Raw genomic sequence first — 15,657 nt, 5'->3', positions numbered from 1 at the left:
ATGACCTTTACCACAAATTCCCCGTCTTGCCCTTCTCAGACTAGGGCCTTTTGATATTGAAATGCAGAAATTTATTTGTGCCTTTTATTTATGGATCCCACCTTGATTCCAATAACGATACTTGCCAATGAGCTTTCCACTGTCTAGGCTCCCAAACTGCTTAGCTGACCCCCCTCCCCAGGCACTTTCTCTGTCTTTCTCAATGTAACCCTTTTCATGGAATAGGACTTTATCTAGGACATGTGAGAAAGACAAGTTTTGTTTTCCTGACCCTCTCCTGTATACCCTATGGTGGCTACACCTTATTGATTATTTTATGAAAGAAAACAAAATAGTGAATGTCCAAAATTACAAATTGTATATTTTAAATATTTGAATTTTATATATCAGTTTGATCTCTTTAAAACTAATTTTTAAGTACAGAGCTTCACAGATATGATAGGTTACTTTTCCAGTTCTGGCAAGCATTAATTTTCTAATGTACTAATTGCTTACTTGTATTTTTAATAGATGATGTTTCTGAGGTAGTGGACTAGGATGCGGTTTTAGAATTTAAAATGGATCCCTTTTATTGCTTGGCAAAGTGTGTATACTTACCTTATTGTTCAATAGCCCCTTTTTCACTAAAATCAATATGAACATTCTCTACAAAATGTGTTGATATTCCACTGTTTACATTTGAATTGAAATGGAACATTGTGAACTTCTTTCAACTAACTTGCTGTCTGGCAAGTGCGTGTCTTCTCAATTGTACCAATTTGCTCACAACACTATTTCAATACAAACTTTCTATATTGGAAGTAATATTCAAACTTATTTCAATGCACTCATGTAAGCATAAAGGCATTTATTAAGGCCAAAAGTATTTAATAGCCCTACCAATGGTCATGAAGGGCATGGGTGCAACATGACCATGGGATCCCAAAGATTCTGACAGTAGGTTCTGGCAGCAGTGGATAGAGAGCATCCCTCAGGGCAGCAAACTGAGTTTCCTTTTTGAGGCTCAGCTTAGAAAATGCACCACATAAACTAGGCAGGATTAATACCAGTATTTTGAATATTACTCATATATTATTTACAGTAACAAATTACATTTGCATAATTATATGATTTTATTCTAAAAAGTGTAGAAAAGGAAAGGGACACAGGAAGGCAGAAAAAAAAAAAAAGATAAACTGAAATGAGAACAATTCTCAAGTCTTCACATCTAGATAATGGGAAAAAAACTGAAGTCCAAGGAATGTTCTATGGAAAAAATGACTTCTGAGCGAAGATCTACGGTAGTGAAAAATAGTCATTCCTCTGTCCTACTCACCTTCACCTGGCCGGGAAAGCAGAACTGAGAGAAGAAGGGTCCTGATGCTCACACAGAAAGGCTGCATCCCAGTCGGGGTCTCAGTCCTGGAAGGTCAGACCTCTATCCTAACATGAGCTATCATGGGTCACAGTCCTGAAGTTTGGTTCACTTCTATTCACACCGTTTCTATAACAATGTGAATCTGATTCCCAAACAGAAAACTAACTTGTTATGCCAGTCACATAGGGGTAAGTGAGAGCAGGAAGTAAGTGGACTCTGAACAAACTGACTCATGCTTTACATAGTAAGGACCAAATAAGGAAGAAGATTAAAACAGGGTTATTGATAATAGGATTAAATAATCACCTTACCGAATGAAGAAAACTTTAACCCTAAACTCTTCATTTCAGTATCAAGATTGGTTTTCTGATTCAGAATTTGAACTACTTTTTTACTATTTCAAGGAAAATGAAATGAGTGAGATTCAAGTTGTCTTACTTGGCAGAAGGCAAGCATGAGCAGTGTCACATAATGCAGACAGAAGCTCTGTTTACAAGTACAGAGGTTGTGAGATGTGTAGACCTCAGCATCTGGAGAGAGAGGTTTTTTCAGGAATGTGTTTTAGCAGTGGAAAGTTCGCCTTATTTGATCCTACATTTGGGAGTAAGCATGGGAGCTCCTGTGCTACATATTTTAGCCCTAATATACACACAAACATAATAAATGAAGAGTAAAAATGAAAAAAAAATAAACTAGTTACAAAACAGGGCCAAACAACATAAACAGTCCGTTCTGTTTTATGGTTACTTTGTTAGCTATAGAGAAGGAATAGGCATATAAATACTTGTATGAAATATTTATGACATAATTAGCCATAAAGAAAATATGAAAGAAAACCTTGATGAGATATCACTACTCATAATGTTGTAGCAAAAAAAATTATTTTTTTTCTTTTTATAAAAGAGCATTTTCTAATTTCAAAAACCCTTTCTTGTTGAAGGCTTTTTGGAAATTAGAAGACACTCTTGACTTATTCATTGAACATTGTAGTTAGTATGTGCATTAATTTCTATATCCTTAAGCCACACTGATATTTAAAATAAATAAACTCTCAGACATTGTGGTTTTCAGTCTGGCATGTAAGGAAAGAACGTGGAAGTCCTCACTCCAATTCTCACAACAAGACACACACAACACATACACACACAAACTCAAAGACAAACTGAAAAGGATCTACTCTTCTTTGGTCCATCAGAAAGTTGATATCACAGAGAAAACACCTGCTCCAAAGTTAAAGACCAACAGACAGATATAGATAATCAGTTTATCATGGTAGGAACCATCAAGAGAACTCAGGAAAAAAGTTAAACTGTAATGGATGAATGCTGGAGGTTTGAGATAGATAAACTTGAGAGTTAAACCTTAAAAGAAAGAAGTCCTTCTTAAGGGGACCTATACAGTTTTCTGAATTTTACATCCAGGAGCTTTTCTAGATTATCATAGTGAAGATTGAATAAAAATGTCCTCCATCATACAAGCAGTAGGAAAAGTAAAAAAAAAAAAAAAAAAAAAAAAAAAAAAAAAAAAAAAAAAAAAAGTGATCATTTTGAAATCTGCCCCAATCATCCTGTTCCTAAAAGGCTTTTCACAAAAGAAACTATTTTAACAAAGCCTAAAAACTAGATTTACCAGAGCTTTAGCAAACTTGGGAGCAAAATACCCAGCCTCAGCCTAGCCCCTACTAACTATGCTGTCACACCTAAGGGTAGGAAAAGGGGACAGCTTTGAAAGTCTTATACAAAGTGTTGGGCAAAGCCACAGGCACACTAAAAGATTGGAACCTAATTATAGAAATAAAGTATGCCCTTTATCCTTACCTTACCACCACATCAATAAGCATCCTGTAAAATAACAAAGAAATACAAAAGAAACACATGTTTCAGATCTTATTGAAGTAGAAACCTCTATGGAGACCCAAATGCAAAAGGAGAGTTAAAAAAATAGCAGACATTTTAGCCTTTGACACCTACAGCTAGAGCAAACAGTAGACACGGACTAACTCCTAGCCAGATAAACATAAAATTTCCTCCTGAAAGCCTACCTACCTCAGTGTTTTTACCTTGTATTTAAGCCCAGCTTTCAATAAAAAAGATTACATGGCATACAAAAGTCAAGAAAGGGATTCTAAGAGATGGAAAGAACATCAGCATCACAGTCTCATAAAGAGGTGTAGAAATAATCAGACTAAAAATTAAAAACAAATATTTAAAAGTTGAACAGACATGAAAAGCAAAGCCCATAGATGATAGGTAGGAAATGTGTCTGAACCATACACTTAATATCCATTCCTACTCACATTACATACATTATTACTTGTATAAATTAGAAAACCTAAGTTTCTAATTTACACTCCTTGTTGATTGGTTCAGGTCATGATCTTAAGTTTCGTGAGTTCGAGCTCCACATCAGGCTCTGCACTGTCAGTGATGAACCTGCTTGGGATTCTTTCTCTCCTCTCGGTCCACCCTTTCCCATCCATAGTGTCTCTGTCTCTCTAAAATAAACTTTAAAAAGAAAAAAAAAAAGAAAAGAAAGACTGAGACTTGTCTTTGTGTACCTGGGCAAAAGTTATATACTTAATGAATACTAAATTCATGATTTAACCTTAGGTCAGTCTGAATCCCTGTCAGTCTGTTGCTTCTATAAATTGAGAGAAGCATGACTAAAACTTAAACTTAAGGTGACTTAGGATCTATTCCCTTTATCTTTGCAGCAGTTTTACAACTTCATTTTTGGCCTTTTCATGTTTGGGGAGTTTCTTTTGTGCTACATGATTTATATGTTTCATCTAAATTTTATTTAAAGCATAAATTTAGTTAACATATAGTGTAATAAATGGTTTCAGGGGCAGCAGAATTTAGTGTTTCATCACTTACATACAACACTCAGTGCTCATCCCAACATGTGCCTTCCTTAATGCCCATCACGCATTTAGAACATCCCCCCTACATAACATCCCTCCTCCAGCAACCCTCAGTTTGTTCTCTGTATTTAAGAATGTCTTATATTTTGCCCCTCTCTCTGTTTTTTTTTCTCTTATTTTTTCTTTCCCTTCCCCTATGTACATCTGTTTTGTTTCTTAAATTCCACATATAAGTGAAGTCATATCATATTTGTCTTTCTCTGACTTACTTGCTTAACATAATATATTCTAGTTCCCAAATATTTAAAGAAAATATAACACCAAAATTCCTCAAATTCTTCTAAAACATTAAAAGTATAAAACACTTCTGAATTCATTCTAAGAAGCCATAATTGTCTTTACACTGAAAAAAGATACAGACACTACATGAAAAAAGTCACAGACCAATATTCCTGATGAATATTGGTAAAAATTTTAAGATAAACACTAGTGGCGCACCTGGGTGGCTCAGTCGGTTAGGCATCTGACTTTGGCTCAGGTCATGATCTTACACTTTGTGGGTTTGAGCCCCACGTTGGGTTCTGTGCTGACAGCTCCGAGCCTGGAACCTGCTTCAGATTATGTGTCTCCCTCTCTATTCCTCCCCAGATCTCTCTCTCTCTCTCTCTCTCAAAATAATGAAACTTTAAAAATATGTATTTAGAAAAATAAAAAAAAAAAAAACACTAGCAAACTAAATTAAACAACATATTAAAGGATTGTATACCATGATCAAGTAGGATTTATTCCTGGAATTCAAGAACTATCAACATACAACATCAAAGCATGTAATACAACATGAAGCCATGTTAATAGAAAGATGGAAAATACATTAACACCTCAGTTGATGCAAAAAATTGATATATTCCATCACCCTTTAATGACAAAAACACTCAATTGGGAGATGGGAGATGCTATTTGCCAATTACATATTTGAAGAGGGTTAGTATTCAAATATATACAAAGCCTATCAAACTCAACACCCCAAACCAAATAATCCAGTTAAGAAATGGGCAGATGACATGAACAGACATTTTTCAAAGAGACTATACAGATGTCTAAAAGTTCCATTAAAAGATGCTCAACACCACTCATCATCGGGGAAAAGAAAATTAAAGCCACAATGAGATACCACCTCACACGTGTCAGAAAGCCTAAAATTAACAACACAAAAACAACAGGTGTTGTCAAGGATGCAGAGAAATGGGACCCTCTTTCACAGTTGGTGGGAGTGCAAACTATTGCAGACACTCTGGAAAACAGAACGGAGGCTCCTTAAAAAGTTAAAAATAGAAATACTTTACCATCCAGAAATTCAGTACTAGGCATTCACCCAAAGGATACAAAATACTGATTTGAAGGTGGAAGTGCATCCCAATGTTTATAGCAGTGCTCTCAACAATAGCTAAATTATGGAAAGAGCCCAAATGTCCATTGGCTAATGAATGGATACAGCAGTTGTGGCATATGTATGTGTGTGTGTGTGTGTGTGTGTGTGTGTGTATAATGTAATATTACTCAACCATCAAAAAGAATAAAATACTGTCATTTACAAGGACATGGATGAAGCTAGAGTGTGCTGTGCTCAGTGAAATAAGTTAGTCAGAGAAAGACACGTACATATGATTTCACTCATGTAGACTTTAAGAAGCAAAACTGATGAAGATAAGGGGGTAAAAAAAAAGGCAAACCAGGAAACAGACTCTTAAGTACAGAGAACAAATTAAGGGTTACTGGAGGGTAAGTGGGCAGTGGAATGGGTTAGATAGGTGATGTATATTAAGGAGGGCTCTTGTGATGAGCATTGGGTGTTTTATATAAATGATGAATCACTAAAGTCTATAACTGAAACTAATATAACACTGTATGTTAACTAATTGGAATTTTAATAAAAACTTAAAAGAAAAACATGTTCATTTATTAATATTTAAATATTTAACTGTTTGAATTGAGTGATACCATACTTTTTTCTAGTATGAATTTCTAATATCAAATCTTTAAGTTAGTTTTCTTTCAGGTTAGAGCTTTAATCAATTTTAATTATTATTTCAATTAATTAAAATTAATTAAAGTAATTAAAATTAATCAAGAGCTCTTGTTTTTGTTGATTTCCTTTATTTATATCTTGATTCAATTATATTGACTTCTACTTTAATTTTTATTTACCTTATTCTCTTTATTTAAATGTAATTTGCATTTCTTTTTCCAGTTTTTTTAAGGCGGGTTAGATTATTGATTTTAGTTTTCCTTCTTTTCTAATATATATATTTAATATTAACAAACTTATTTCTAATCACTGTTTTTGCTGCATCCCACACATTTTGATAAGATGTATTTCTATTTTTATCTACTTCAAAATTATTTTGAATTTTTAGAGACTTCTTCCATGACACATATGTTGTGTTTAAATCAGTTGGTGCCCAAGTATTTTTAAGTTTCAAAGTTATCATTCTCTTTATTTCATTGTTAATTTCATTGAGTCTGAGAACACAGTTTATATGATTTATATTATTTTAAGTTTCTCATGGTGTGTTTTAATTTTTTTTAACGTTTATTTATTATTGACAGAGAGAGACAGAGCATGAGCAGGGGAGGGGCAGAGAGAGAGGGAGACACTGAATCTGAAGCAGGCTCCAGGCTCTGAGCTATCAGCACAGAGCTGGATGCAGGGCTCGAACTCACAAACCGCAAGATTATTACCTGAGCCAAAGTCGGACGCCTGACTGTGCCACTCAGGAGCTCCTATATATAAAATCAACTTCTATTATTTAGTATCAATGCTGTTTCTATGACTTTTTCCTCTTTTTTTAATGTTTATTTATTTTTGAGAGAGACAGAGTGCAAGTGGGAGAGGGGCAGATAGAGAAGGAGACACAGAATCTGCAACAGGCTCCAGACTCAGAGCTGTCAGCACAGTGCTTAATGTGGGGCTTTAATTCAGGAAGCACGAGATAATGACCTGAGCTAAAATATGTTTAACCTACTGAGCCACCCAAGTGCACCTATGACTTTGTCTTTCTTAAATTTTGTATTTTATTTTTTTTTAATTTTGAAGTAATCATAGACTTATAAAAAGTAACAAAATTGGTATAGGAAGTTCCTTCCCGTCTCCCTCTGTGGTAATATTTTGTTGAACTCCAGCATAATGTCATTACCTACGAAACTGAATTGACTACAATCCACAGAAATTTTTCAGGTGTTACGGCTTTAATGTGCTCACTGACTTCTTTTTGTGTGTTTGAGTAGTTTTTTACAATTTAACTTATGTGTAATGTGAGTAACAACCTCAACCAGGAAATACAAAGGTATGATCACCAAAAAAGATCTCTTGTGTTACACTTTTGAAGTCGCATTTGTCTTTGACCCTACACCTCAATACTATTCACAGTCCCTAACCTATGTGAAATACTTAATTAATCCACATTAATGTAATTTTATAATTTAGAAAACATTATATGGCTAGACACATGCAGTATATAATTTATGTCATTAGATTTTTTCACAGTGTAATTCCATTTGGATCCATCAAGTTGATTCGTGTACCAACAGTTTCCTTTCCATTAATGAGTAGTATATCATAGTATGGATGTGCCACAGTACAACTATTCACCCATTGAAGTATATTAGGATTACTTCAAAATTCTGACTAATACAGATTCAGCTTATGGACATTTCTGTACACAACTTTTTTGAACATAGTTTTTATTTCTCTGTGAATATTGCCGAGAATTAAAATATTAGGAGAATGGGACAGCAACATGCAAAAAAAAAAAAAAAAAATGAAACTGGACCACTTTCTTATGCCATACACAAAAATAAACTCAAAATGGATGAAAGACCTAAATGTGAGACAGGAAACCATTAAAACCTTACATGAGAAAACAGGCAACAACCACTTTGACCTCAGCTGCTGCAATCTCTTGCTCAACACGTCTCTGAAGGCAAGGGAAATAAAACCAAAAATGAACTATTGGGGCCTCATCAAGATAAAAAGCTGCTTCACTGTAAAGGAAACACTCAACAAAACTAAAAGGCAACTGATGGAATGGGAGAAGATATTTGCAATGACATATTGGATAAAGGTTTATTATCCAAAATCTATAAATAACTTACCAAACTCAACACCAAAAAAACCAAATAATCCAGTGAAGAAATGGCAGAAGACATGAATAGACACTTTTCCAAAGAAGACATCCAGATAGCCAACAGACACATGAAATGATGCTGAACATCATCCATCTTTAGGAAAATACAAATCAAAACCACACTGAGATACCACCTAACACCAGTCAGGTGGCTAAAATCAACAACTCAGGTAACAACAGATGTTGGTGAGGATGTGGAGAAATGGGAACCCTCTTGCACTGCTGGTGGGAATGCACACTGTTGCAGCCACTCTGGAAAACAGTGTGGAGGTTCCTCACAAAATTAAAATTGACCTACCCTATGACACAGCAATAGCACTACTAAGAATTTATCCAAAGGATACAGGAAGGCTGATTCATAGAGGCACATGTACCCCAATGTTTATAACAGCACCGTCAACAATAGCCAAATTATGGAAAGAGGACAAATATCCATCAGCTGATGAATGGATAAAGAAGATGTGATTTATATATGAAATGGAATACTACTTGTTAATGCTGCCATTTGCAACAATATGGATGGAACTGGAGGGTGTTATGCTAAGTGAAGTAAGTAAGAGAAAGATATCATATGTTTTCACTCACACATGGAACTTGAGAAACTTAACAGAAGACCATGGGGGAAGGTAATAATTTCAGAGAGGGAGGCAAACCATAAGAGACCCTTGAATACAGAAAACAAACTGATGTTTGATGGATGAGGGGGAAGGAGGAAATGGGTGATGGGCATTGAGGAGTGCACTTGCTGAGACGAACACTGGGTGTTGCATGTAAGCAATGAATTATGGGAATCTACTCCTAAAACCAAGAGCACACTGTATACACTATATATTAGCTACCTTGACAATATCGTATTAAAAAATAAAATAATAAAATAAAATAAAATGTAATATAATAGAAAATGTAAAATAAAATAAAATTTTAGTGTTATGTGGCATTCGGATGTTTAGTTTTATTAGAATTTATAAAACTATTTTTTGGAGCATGTGTACCATTTTACATTCACATTAACAATGTATGATTGATCTAGTTTATCTGTACCATTACAACTATTGGCATTGTCGCTTAAAAACAACAATAAGAACAAAAAACATAACAAAAAAACCCACAACGTTAATTTGCTACAACAGATGTGCAATGATATCTCATAATGGTTTAATTTCATATTTTCTTTGTGGCTAGTGATGTACATATATTCATATAAGTATTTATTACCCACATATAGTCTATGGCTAACATAGAGAAACAGTAAACCAGGCCTATTTAGGTTGTTTGGCCCAGTTTTGTAACTAGTTTATTTTTTTTTCATTTTTACTCTTGATTTTTGATTTTTGTGTACATATTAGAGCTAAAATATGTAGCACAGGTGCTCCCATGCTTATTCCCAAAAGTAGGATGAAAGGGGAAGACTCCCTCTACTATAATTCATCCCTGAAACACCCTCTCTAGCACAATGTTGAGGTCCAGGCATCTCACAACCTCTGTACTTGTGCACAGAACTCCTGTCTGTATTATGTGACACTGTTCATGTTTGCCTTCTGCCAATTAAGACAACTTGAATGTCACTAATTTTGTTTTCCTTGAAAGAGTAAAAGAGTGGTTTAAATTCTAATTCAGAAAACCAATCTCCATACTGAAATGAAGAATTTAGGGTTAAAGTTATCTTCATTCTGTAAGGAAATTGCTTCATCATGTTATCAATAACCCTGCTTTAATCTTCTTTCTTATTTGATCCTTTACTATTTGAAGCATGAGTAATTTTGTTCAGAGTCCACTTACTTCCTGCTTTCACTTTCCCCTATGTGAGTGGCCAAACAAGTCAGTTTTCTGTTTGGGAATCATGTTCACAGTATTTTAAAAATGGTGTGAATGTAAGTGAACCAAAATTCAGGACTGTGACCCATGATAGCTCATGGGAGGACAGAGGTCTGGCCTTCCAGCACTGAAACCCCCAACTGGGAGGCAGCCTTTATGTGTGAGCATCAGGACCCTTCTCTCAGGTCTGTTTCCTTGGCCAGGTGTAGGTTAATAAGACGAGGGAACAGCTGTGTTTTTCTTTACCCTGGAACTTAGCTCAGTGTCCTAGACTCTGGGTCTTGGGTTCTTTCTTGTCTAGCAAGAAAGTGGGATGCAGGATTAAAATGCAAGAGATGGCTAATGTCTGGGGGAAGGGAAGAGCTCCAATTAAGGGTCCTTCCTCCGTTTTTATTATGATCAGAAGGCTTACAAACATGGTGATGGATGTGCACAAAGAGACAATGAAACTGTGAACATTAACTCATGGAAGTGAGGGAAAGGAGGTTTTGAAGATATTCGGGGTTGGGGGTTTGAATGAATACAAACAAAATCCTGGTGCCAGGCGGCCCTGTGGAAGTTTGTTTACAGCAGACATGAGGTACCACCTCTGTTTACCTAAACTGGTCTAGGGGACAAGATAGAGCAAGCTACCTCAGGGTCAACAAGGCACCTTTCCTTTGCTAATTAGCTCCACTCTGGGCAACTTTGCCCCACAGCAGTCTATAGCCCTATTTACCTGTTTACCTGATTTGGTCCTTCCTTCCTGTGAAAGCAGCTTTCTGCTATAGTACTAAGTTGGGTGTGTTTCTGCTCTGAATACCTAATCTTGTTTACCTCATATAAGTTTGTTTTGGGGCCTTTGCCCTGTGCTCTCTATACTGGGACCTTTGCCCTGCCCTTTCTATACCTATTTACTTAATCTTGCTTACCTAAATTTGGGTGTGAGCATCCTGTGACTTTCTAATTCTTTATGCCTTATTAACCTATCTGTGAAAACCCAGGGAATTCCTAAGCTTATTCCCCACAGCTCAGAAGAAATCTGTTTTTCATACAACTTTTCCCATTATGTTGACCTAATGACCTGAAAATTGTCCAGATGTTTGCCTTTAGTAAACCTTGGTAGAAGAAAAGTTATACTTAATGCTGATAAATCTAAAGACAACTAACAAACTTATATGAGCTAACAAACTTATATGAGTTTCAATATTGAATATTTTGCACCTAGGTCGACATAAGAGCCAATCACCTTGTTCCCACTGTCCATGTGGACAGATGTGCTGCACCTGTGGGGAGACGGGGTGGGTAGATTAAATCCAAGAGAACCCTTGGGCCCTTTCATGTTTATTAGGGACATGTCTGGTTTGAACCTCATAAGAAGGTGTTGCAACAGCTTAGGGTGCTCTTTGCTCCTAGATAAAAAGGATACAAGGAGCAGAGCCACTGGCACTGGAGGCATGGATACTGGTACAGGAGCCAGTTATGCTTGCTGTACCCATGGTGGTGCAGAAACAGGAGGAGGGGTAGGTAGAGGCAGAAGAGGTGAGGTACTACCAGCAAGCCTAGGGGAGGATAAAAGCTCACAGTGAAGACAAAAAAGACTCCCAGTCCTAAAGCTCATCAGCCTGGACAGAGGAACAAAATTGCTTTCCTCTAACAAAAAAGTTGCTTTCCTCAAACAAAAAGCAAAAATAGGCAGTCCATGTCGAGCTGGAGAAGACAGGGAACTTCCCTGGAACAAAAGAAGTTTTGACCACTGCTTGGGAATATTCCTTACAGTCCCTGTGCAGAGGTAGCTGAACCAGATAATTGGCTCCAACTGACATAACCATTAACCTGGTAAATAAATGAGGGAGAAAAGTTCACATACAAGGAGACTCAGGCAACATTCACCCAGGTTTCTCAAAACCTATTCCAGATTGGAGTCACAAAAGAAGAAGCAATGAGGGAGGAGACTAGAGACTTGGAAAAAACACAGGAGGCATGTATAGGAAATAGACAGTAAAGTGTTTATAAGAGACAAGGCAGGGGTAGATAGAAAAGGTGACAATATAAATGATATGGTCAATTAACAGAGGCTTAACTGACTGAGCCACCCAGGCACCCAAACCCCAAAAGGAATCTTAAGAAATGAGAATTTGAATCTGAATTTCATAATATTTTAGAGTACATGAAGATGAATAAAAAATGTATATTTTACCTATATTCTATATTCTACCTTTCCAACTAGAAACAATTCATTGACTTGCCTCCTCTTTTATAAAGTTCAGGGGAAAATTGTCCTTATACAAATATTGCAATCTTCCTGATGAGGAAGAAATGTGTAAATTTTGCTACATTGTAAATTTATAAAAGTAGTATTTCTAACTGTGTATGATCCTTCATTTTTCTATATCAATTGTGTGTCCCCTCTACTTCCTGAGCATTCTTATAGCTTTCCAGTTAAATTCAAACACATACCAAGTTACTTATATCATACGCAAATACTTATTTTTGCTTGTTTCCCAGAAGTTTCTATCTTTTTGGTTGCTGGAATGTTACCCCAATATGCATGGCCACTGCTTCCAGGAAGATGTTGAGCAAAAAAAGCATGTTACATGGTATTTAATATCCTGATCATATAATTGATGGGAAGCATTGGGAGTGTTTTATCTTTAATGTAAAGTGGTTATGAATTTTATCATATTATAGACATTTTTGCTGCATTACCAAAGAGTTTGTGTGTGTGCATGTGTATTTGTGTTTGTGTGTGTTTGCGTGTTCTGTGTTTAGTGTTTGGAAGTCATCTATGTTCTTTTTTAACAAAAATCTGTCACCATTCATATGATATCATAGTTTTTCTCTAATTTAGAATCATTATTGACTCTTCTCTTTCTCTAACATCTTACTTTCAATTCACCAGCATACCTGTTGCTGCATCTTTAGAACAGGTTCCATATCTGCCCACTTCTCAACAGCCCCCTTGTAGACTCTTGAACTCAGACAAAATTGTCTCTTGTTTTGGTACCATGAAGAACTTTTAACTGCTCTTCCAGTTTTCATCCTTTTCTTCTAAAATGTCTCCATGACTGGGGAACCTGGGGGCTCAGTCATTTAAGCATCTGACTTCAGTTCAGGTAATGAACTTACAGTGGTTCCTAAGTTTCAGCCCCACATCAGGATGTCTACTATCAGTGCCAGCCCAGAGTCTGCTTTTTGGACCCTCTGTCTCTCTCTTTCCTCCTCTCTCTCTCTCTTTCTCTCTTTCTCAATAAATAAATAAATAAACAAACATTTAAAAATTTATAATGTTTCCAGGACTTCTAAAGGTGTTCTCTAGAAAAATTAGACAGCTGATATAGCTCTATGCTCAAATTTATTCAATATATATTAAATAACTCCAAGTTGACAAACAGATACTGGATACATGTGTGAACTTAACCATAGTATTTCCCTCTTTCACTGGATTTTTACTGCTGCCATCTTTACTTTTCCTCATAGTGTCAAGGACTTTACACTGCTGCTCCATCCCCTAGCACTTCTTTCTGCATAAATTGGCTCACTCCCTCATCACATTCACATCTCTTTCAAATATCATTAATAAAAGAAATCTTGACCAAACAAATTAAGGGTACAATGGTATTCTATCTATTGCCTCCCACGTTTTAAATTCACAAGCGTTACCATTATTTGGCATTATAACATTTACTTATTTATGTATGCACTTGTACATTCCCCTATTGGAATGCAAGCCTCTGAGTGTAAGAAATCTGTTTTATTTACTCCTGTAATTGTAGAACCAAAAATAGGAGCTGATGAATAACATGAATGAAATAATTTTTAATTAATGGATTATTGCATTAGTCCTAATCCTGGGACATCTTTGGAATTCCGTAATTACTAATGTTGTTTAAAATATAGAATTTATCTACAATAACTGCATATTTTCTCCTATTTTATTTACCGTGATGAATGATATTTGTGGGCAACATTTGTCCTAATGTATACAATTGTACTCATTCTTTTTCTTTTTATTTTTTCAACTTTATTTTTAAAGAGTAGTTTTATGTTCACAGTAAAATTGAGAGGAAGATACAGATATTTCCCATATACCTCTTCCCTACACATCTCTGGTCTCCCTCATTATCAACATACCTACCAGGGTGGTGCATTTGTTACATTTGATAAACCTACATTGACACATCACAATCACCCAAAGTCCATAGTTTACCCTAGGTTTACTCCTGGTGTTATACATTCTATAGGTTTGAACAAATGTATAATGACTTGGTTCCATCATTATAGTATCGTACAGAATAGTTTCACTATCCTAAAAAAAGTCTGTTTTCCACGAATTCACTCCTTCCCCCTCCTCCAATCCCTGTCTCCATAGCTTTGCCCTTTCCACAAGAATATTGTATAGTTGAAATCCTATAGTATATGTCCTTTTCAAAGTGGGTTATTTCATTTAGTAATATGATTTTGAGGCTCTTCATGTCTTCTTAATGGCTATCAAAGTTTCAGCTTGTTTGTTTTTAGTCTAGAACAAAATTCCAATGACTGAATGCACCATGGTTTATTTACACATTCACCTACTGGAGGACTTGTTGCTTGCTTCCAAGTTTTGTCAATTATAAATAAAGCTGCTATAAATATCCATGCAAAATTTTTGTGTGGACATGACCTTTTAATTCTTTGGGTAGATACCAAGTTGTGTGATTGCTAGGTTCTAAGGTGAGTTTGTTGAGTTTTGTGAGAAACTGCCAATCTATTTTCCAAAGTGGCTGCATTCCAATTTTTCTGCATTCCTACCAGCAGTGAATCAGAGTCATTCTTGTTGCATATCTTGGTCTACATTTGGTGTTGTTAGTGCTCTGGATATTGGACGTTCCAATAGATGTGTAGAAGAATCTAATTGTTGTTTTAATTTGCATTTTTCTGATGACATTTAATTGGAGCATGTTTTTACATGCTTATTTGCCAGCTATCTGTCTATCTACCTATCATCTATCTCTATCTGAGACTATCTCTATCTATATCTATCTATATCATCTATCTATCTACATCTACATCTATATCTATATGGTTTTGGTTCAGTGTTTGTTAAAGTATTTGTCCCATTTTTTTAAATCAAGTTGTTTCCTTACTGTCAATTTTAAGAGTTCTTCAAATATTTTGGATAACAGATGTGGTTTTGCTGATAATTTCTCAACTCTGTCTCTTGTCTTCTTGCTCTCTTGATACAGTTTTTCACAAAGCAAAAGTTTCCAATTTAATTAAGTTCACCTTCTTCATTATTTATTTCCTGGGGAGAAATTCATTGGTATTGTATCAAAAAGGTCATCACTCTACCAAGGTCATCTAGTTTTTTCCCATTATTTTAGAAATTTTATAGTTTGGTGATTTACATTTAAGTCCATGATTCAATTTTATTTAGTTTTTGAGAAGGGTATAAGGTTTGTGTCTAGATTCATTTTTTG

The sequence above is a fragment of the Herpailurus yagouaroundi genome, unplaced genomic scaffold (assembly GCF_014898765.1).
Source record: "Herpailurus yagouaroundi ecotype Mexico unplaced genomic scaffold, PumYag 566, whole genome shotgun sequence".
NCBI classification, from domain to species: domain Eukaryota; kingdom Metazoa; phylum Chordata; class Mammalia; order Carnivora; family Felidae; genus Herpailurus; species Herpailurus yagouaroundi.
The sequence above is the reverse complement of the archived record's forward strand: the minus strand, read 5'-3'. Positions refer to the sequence as shown.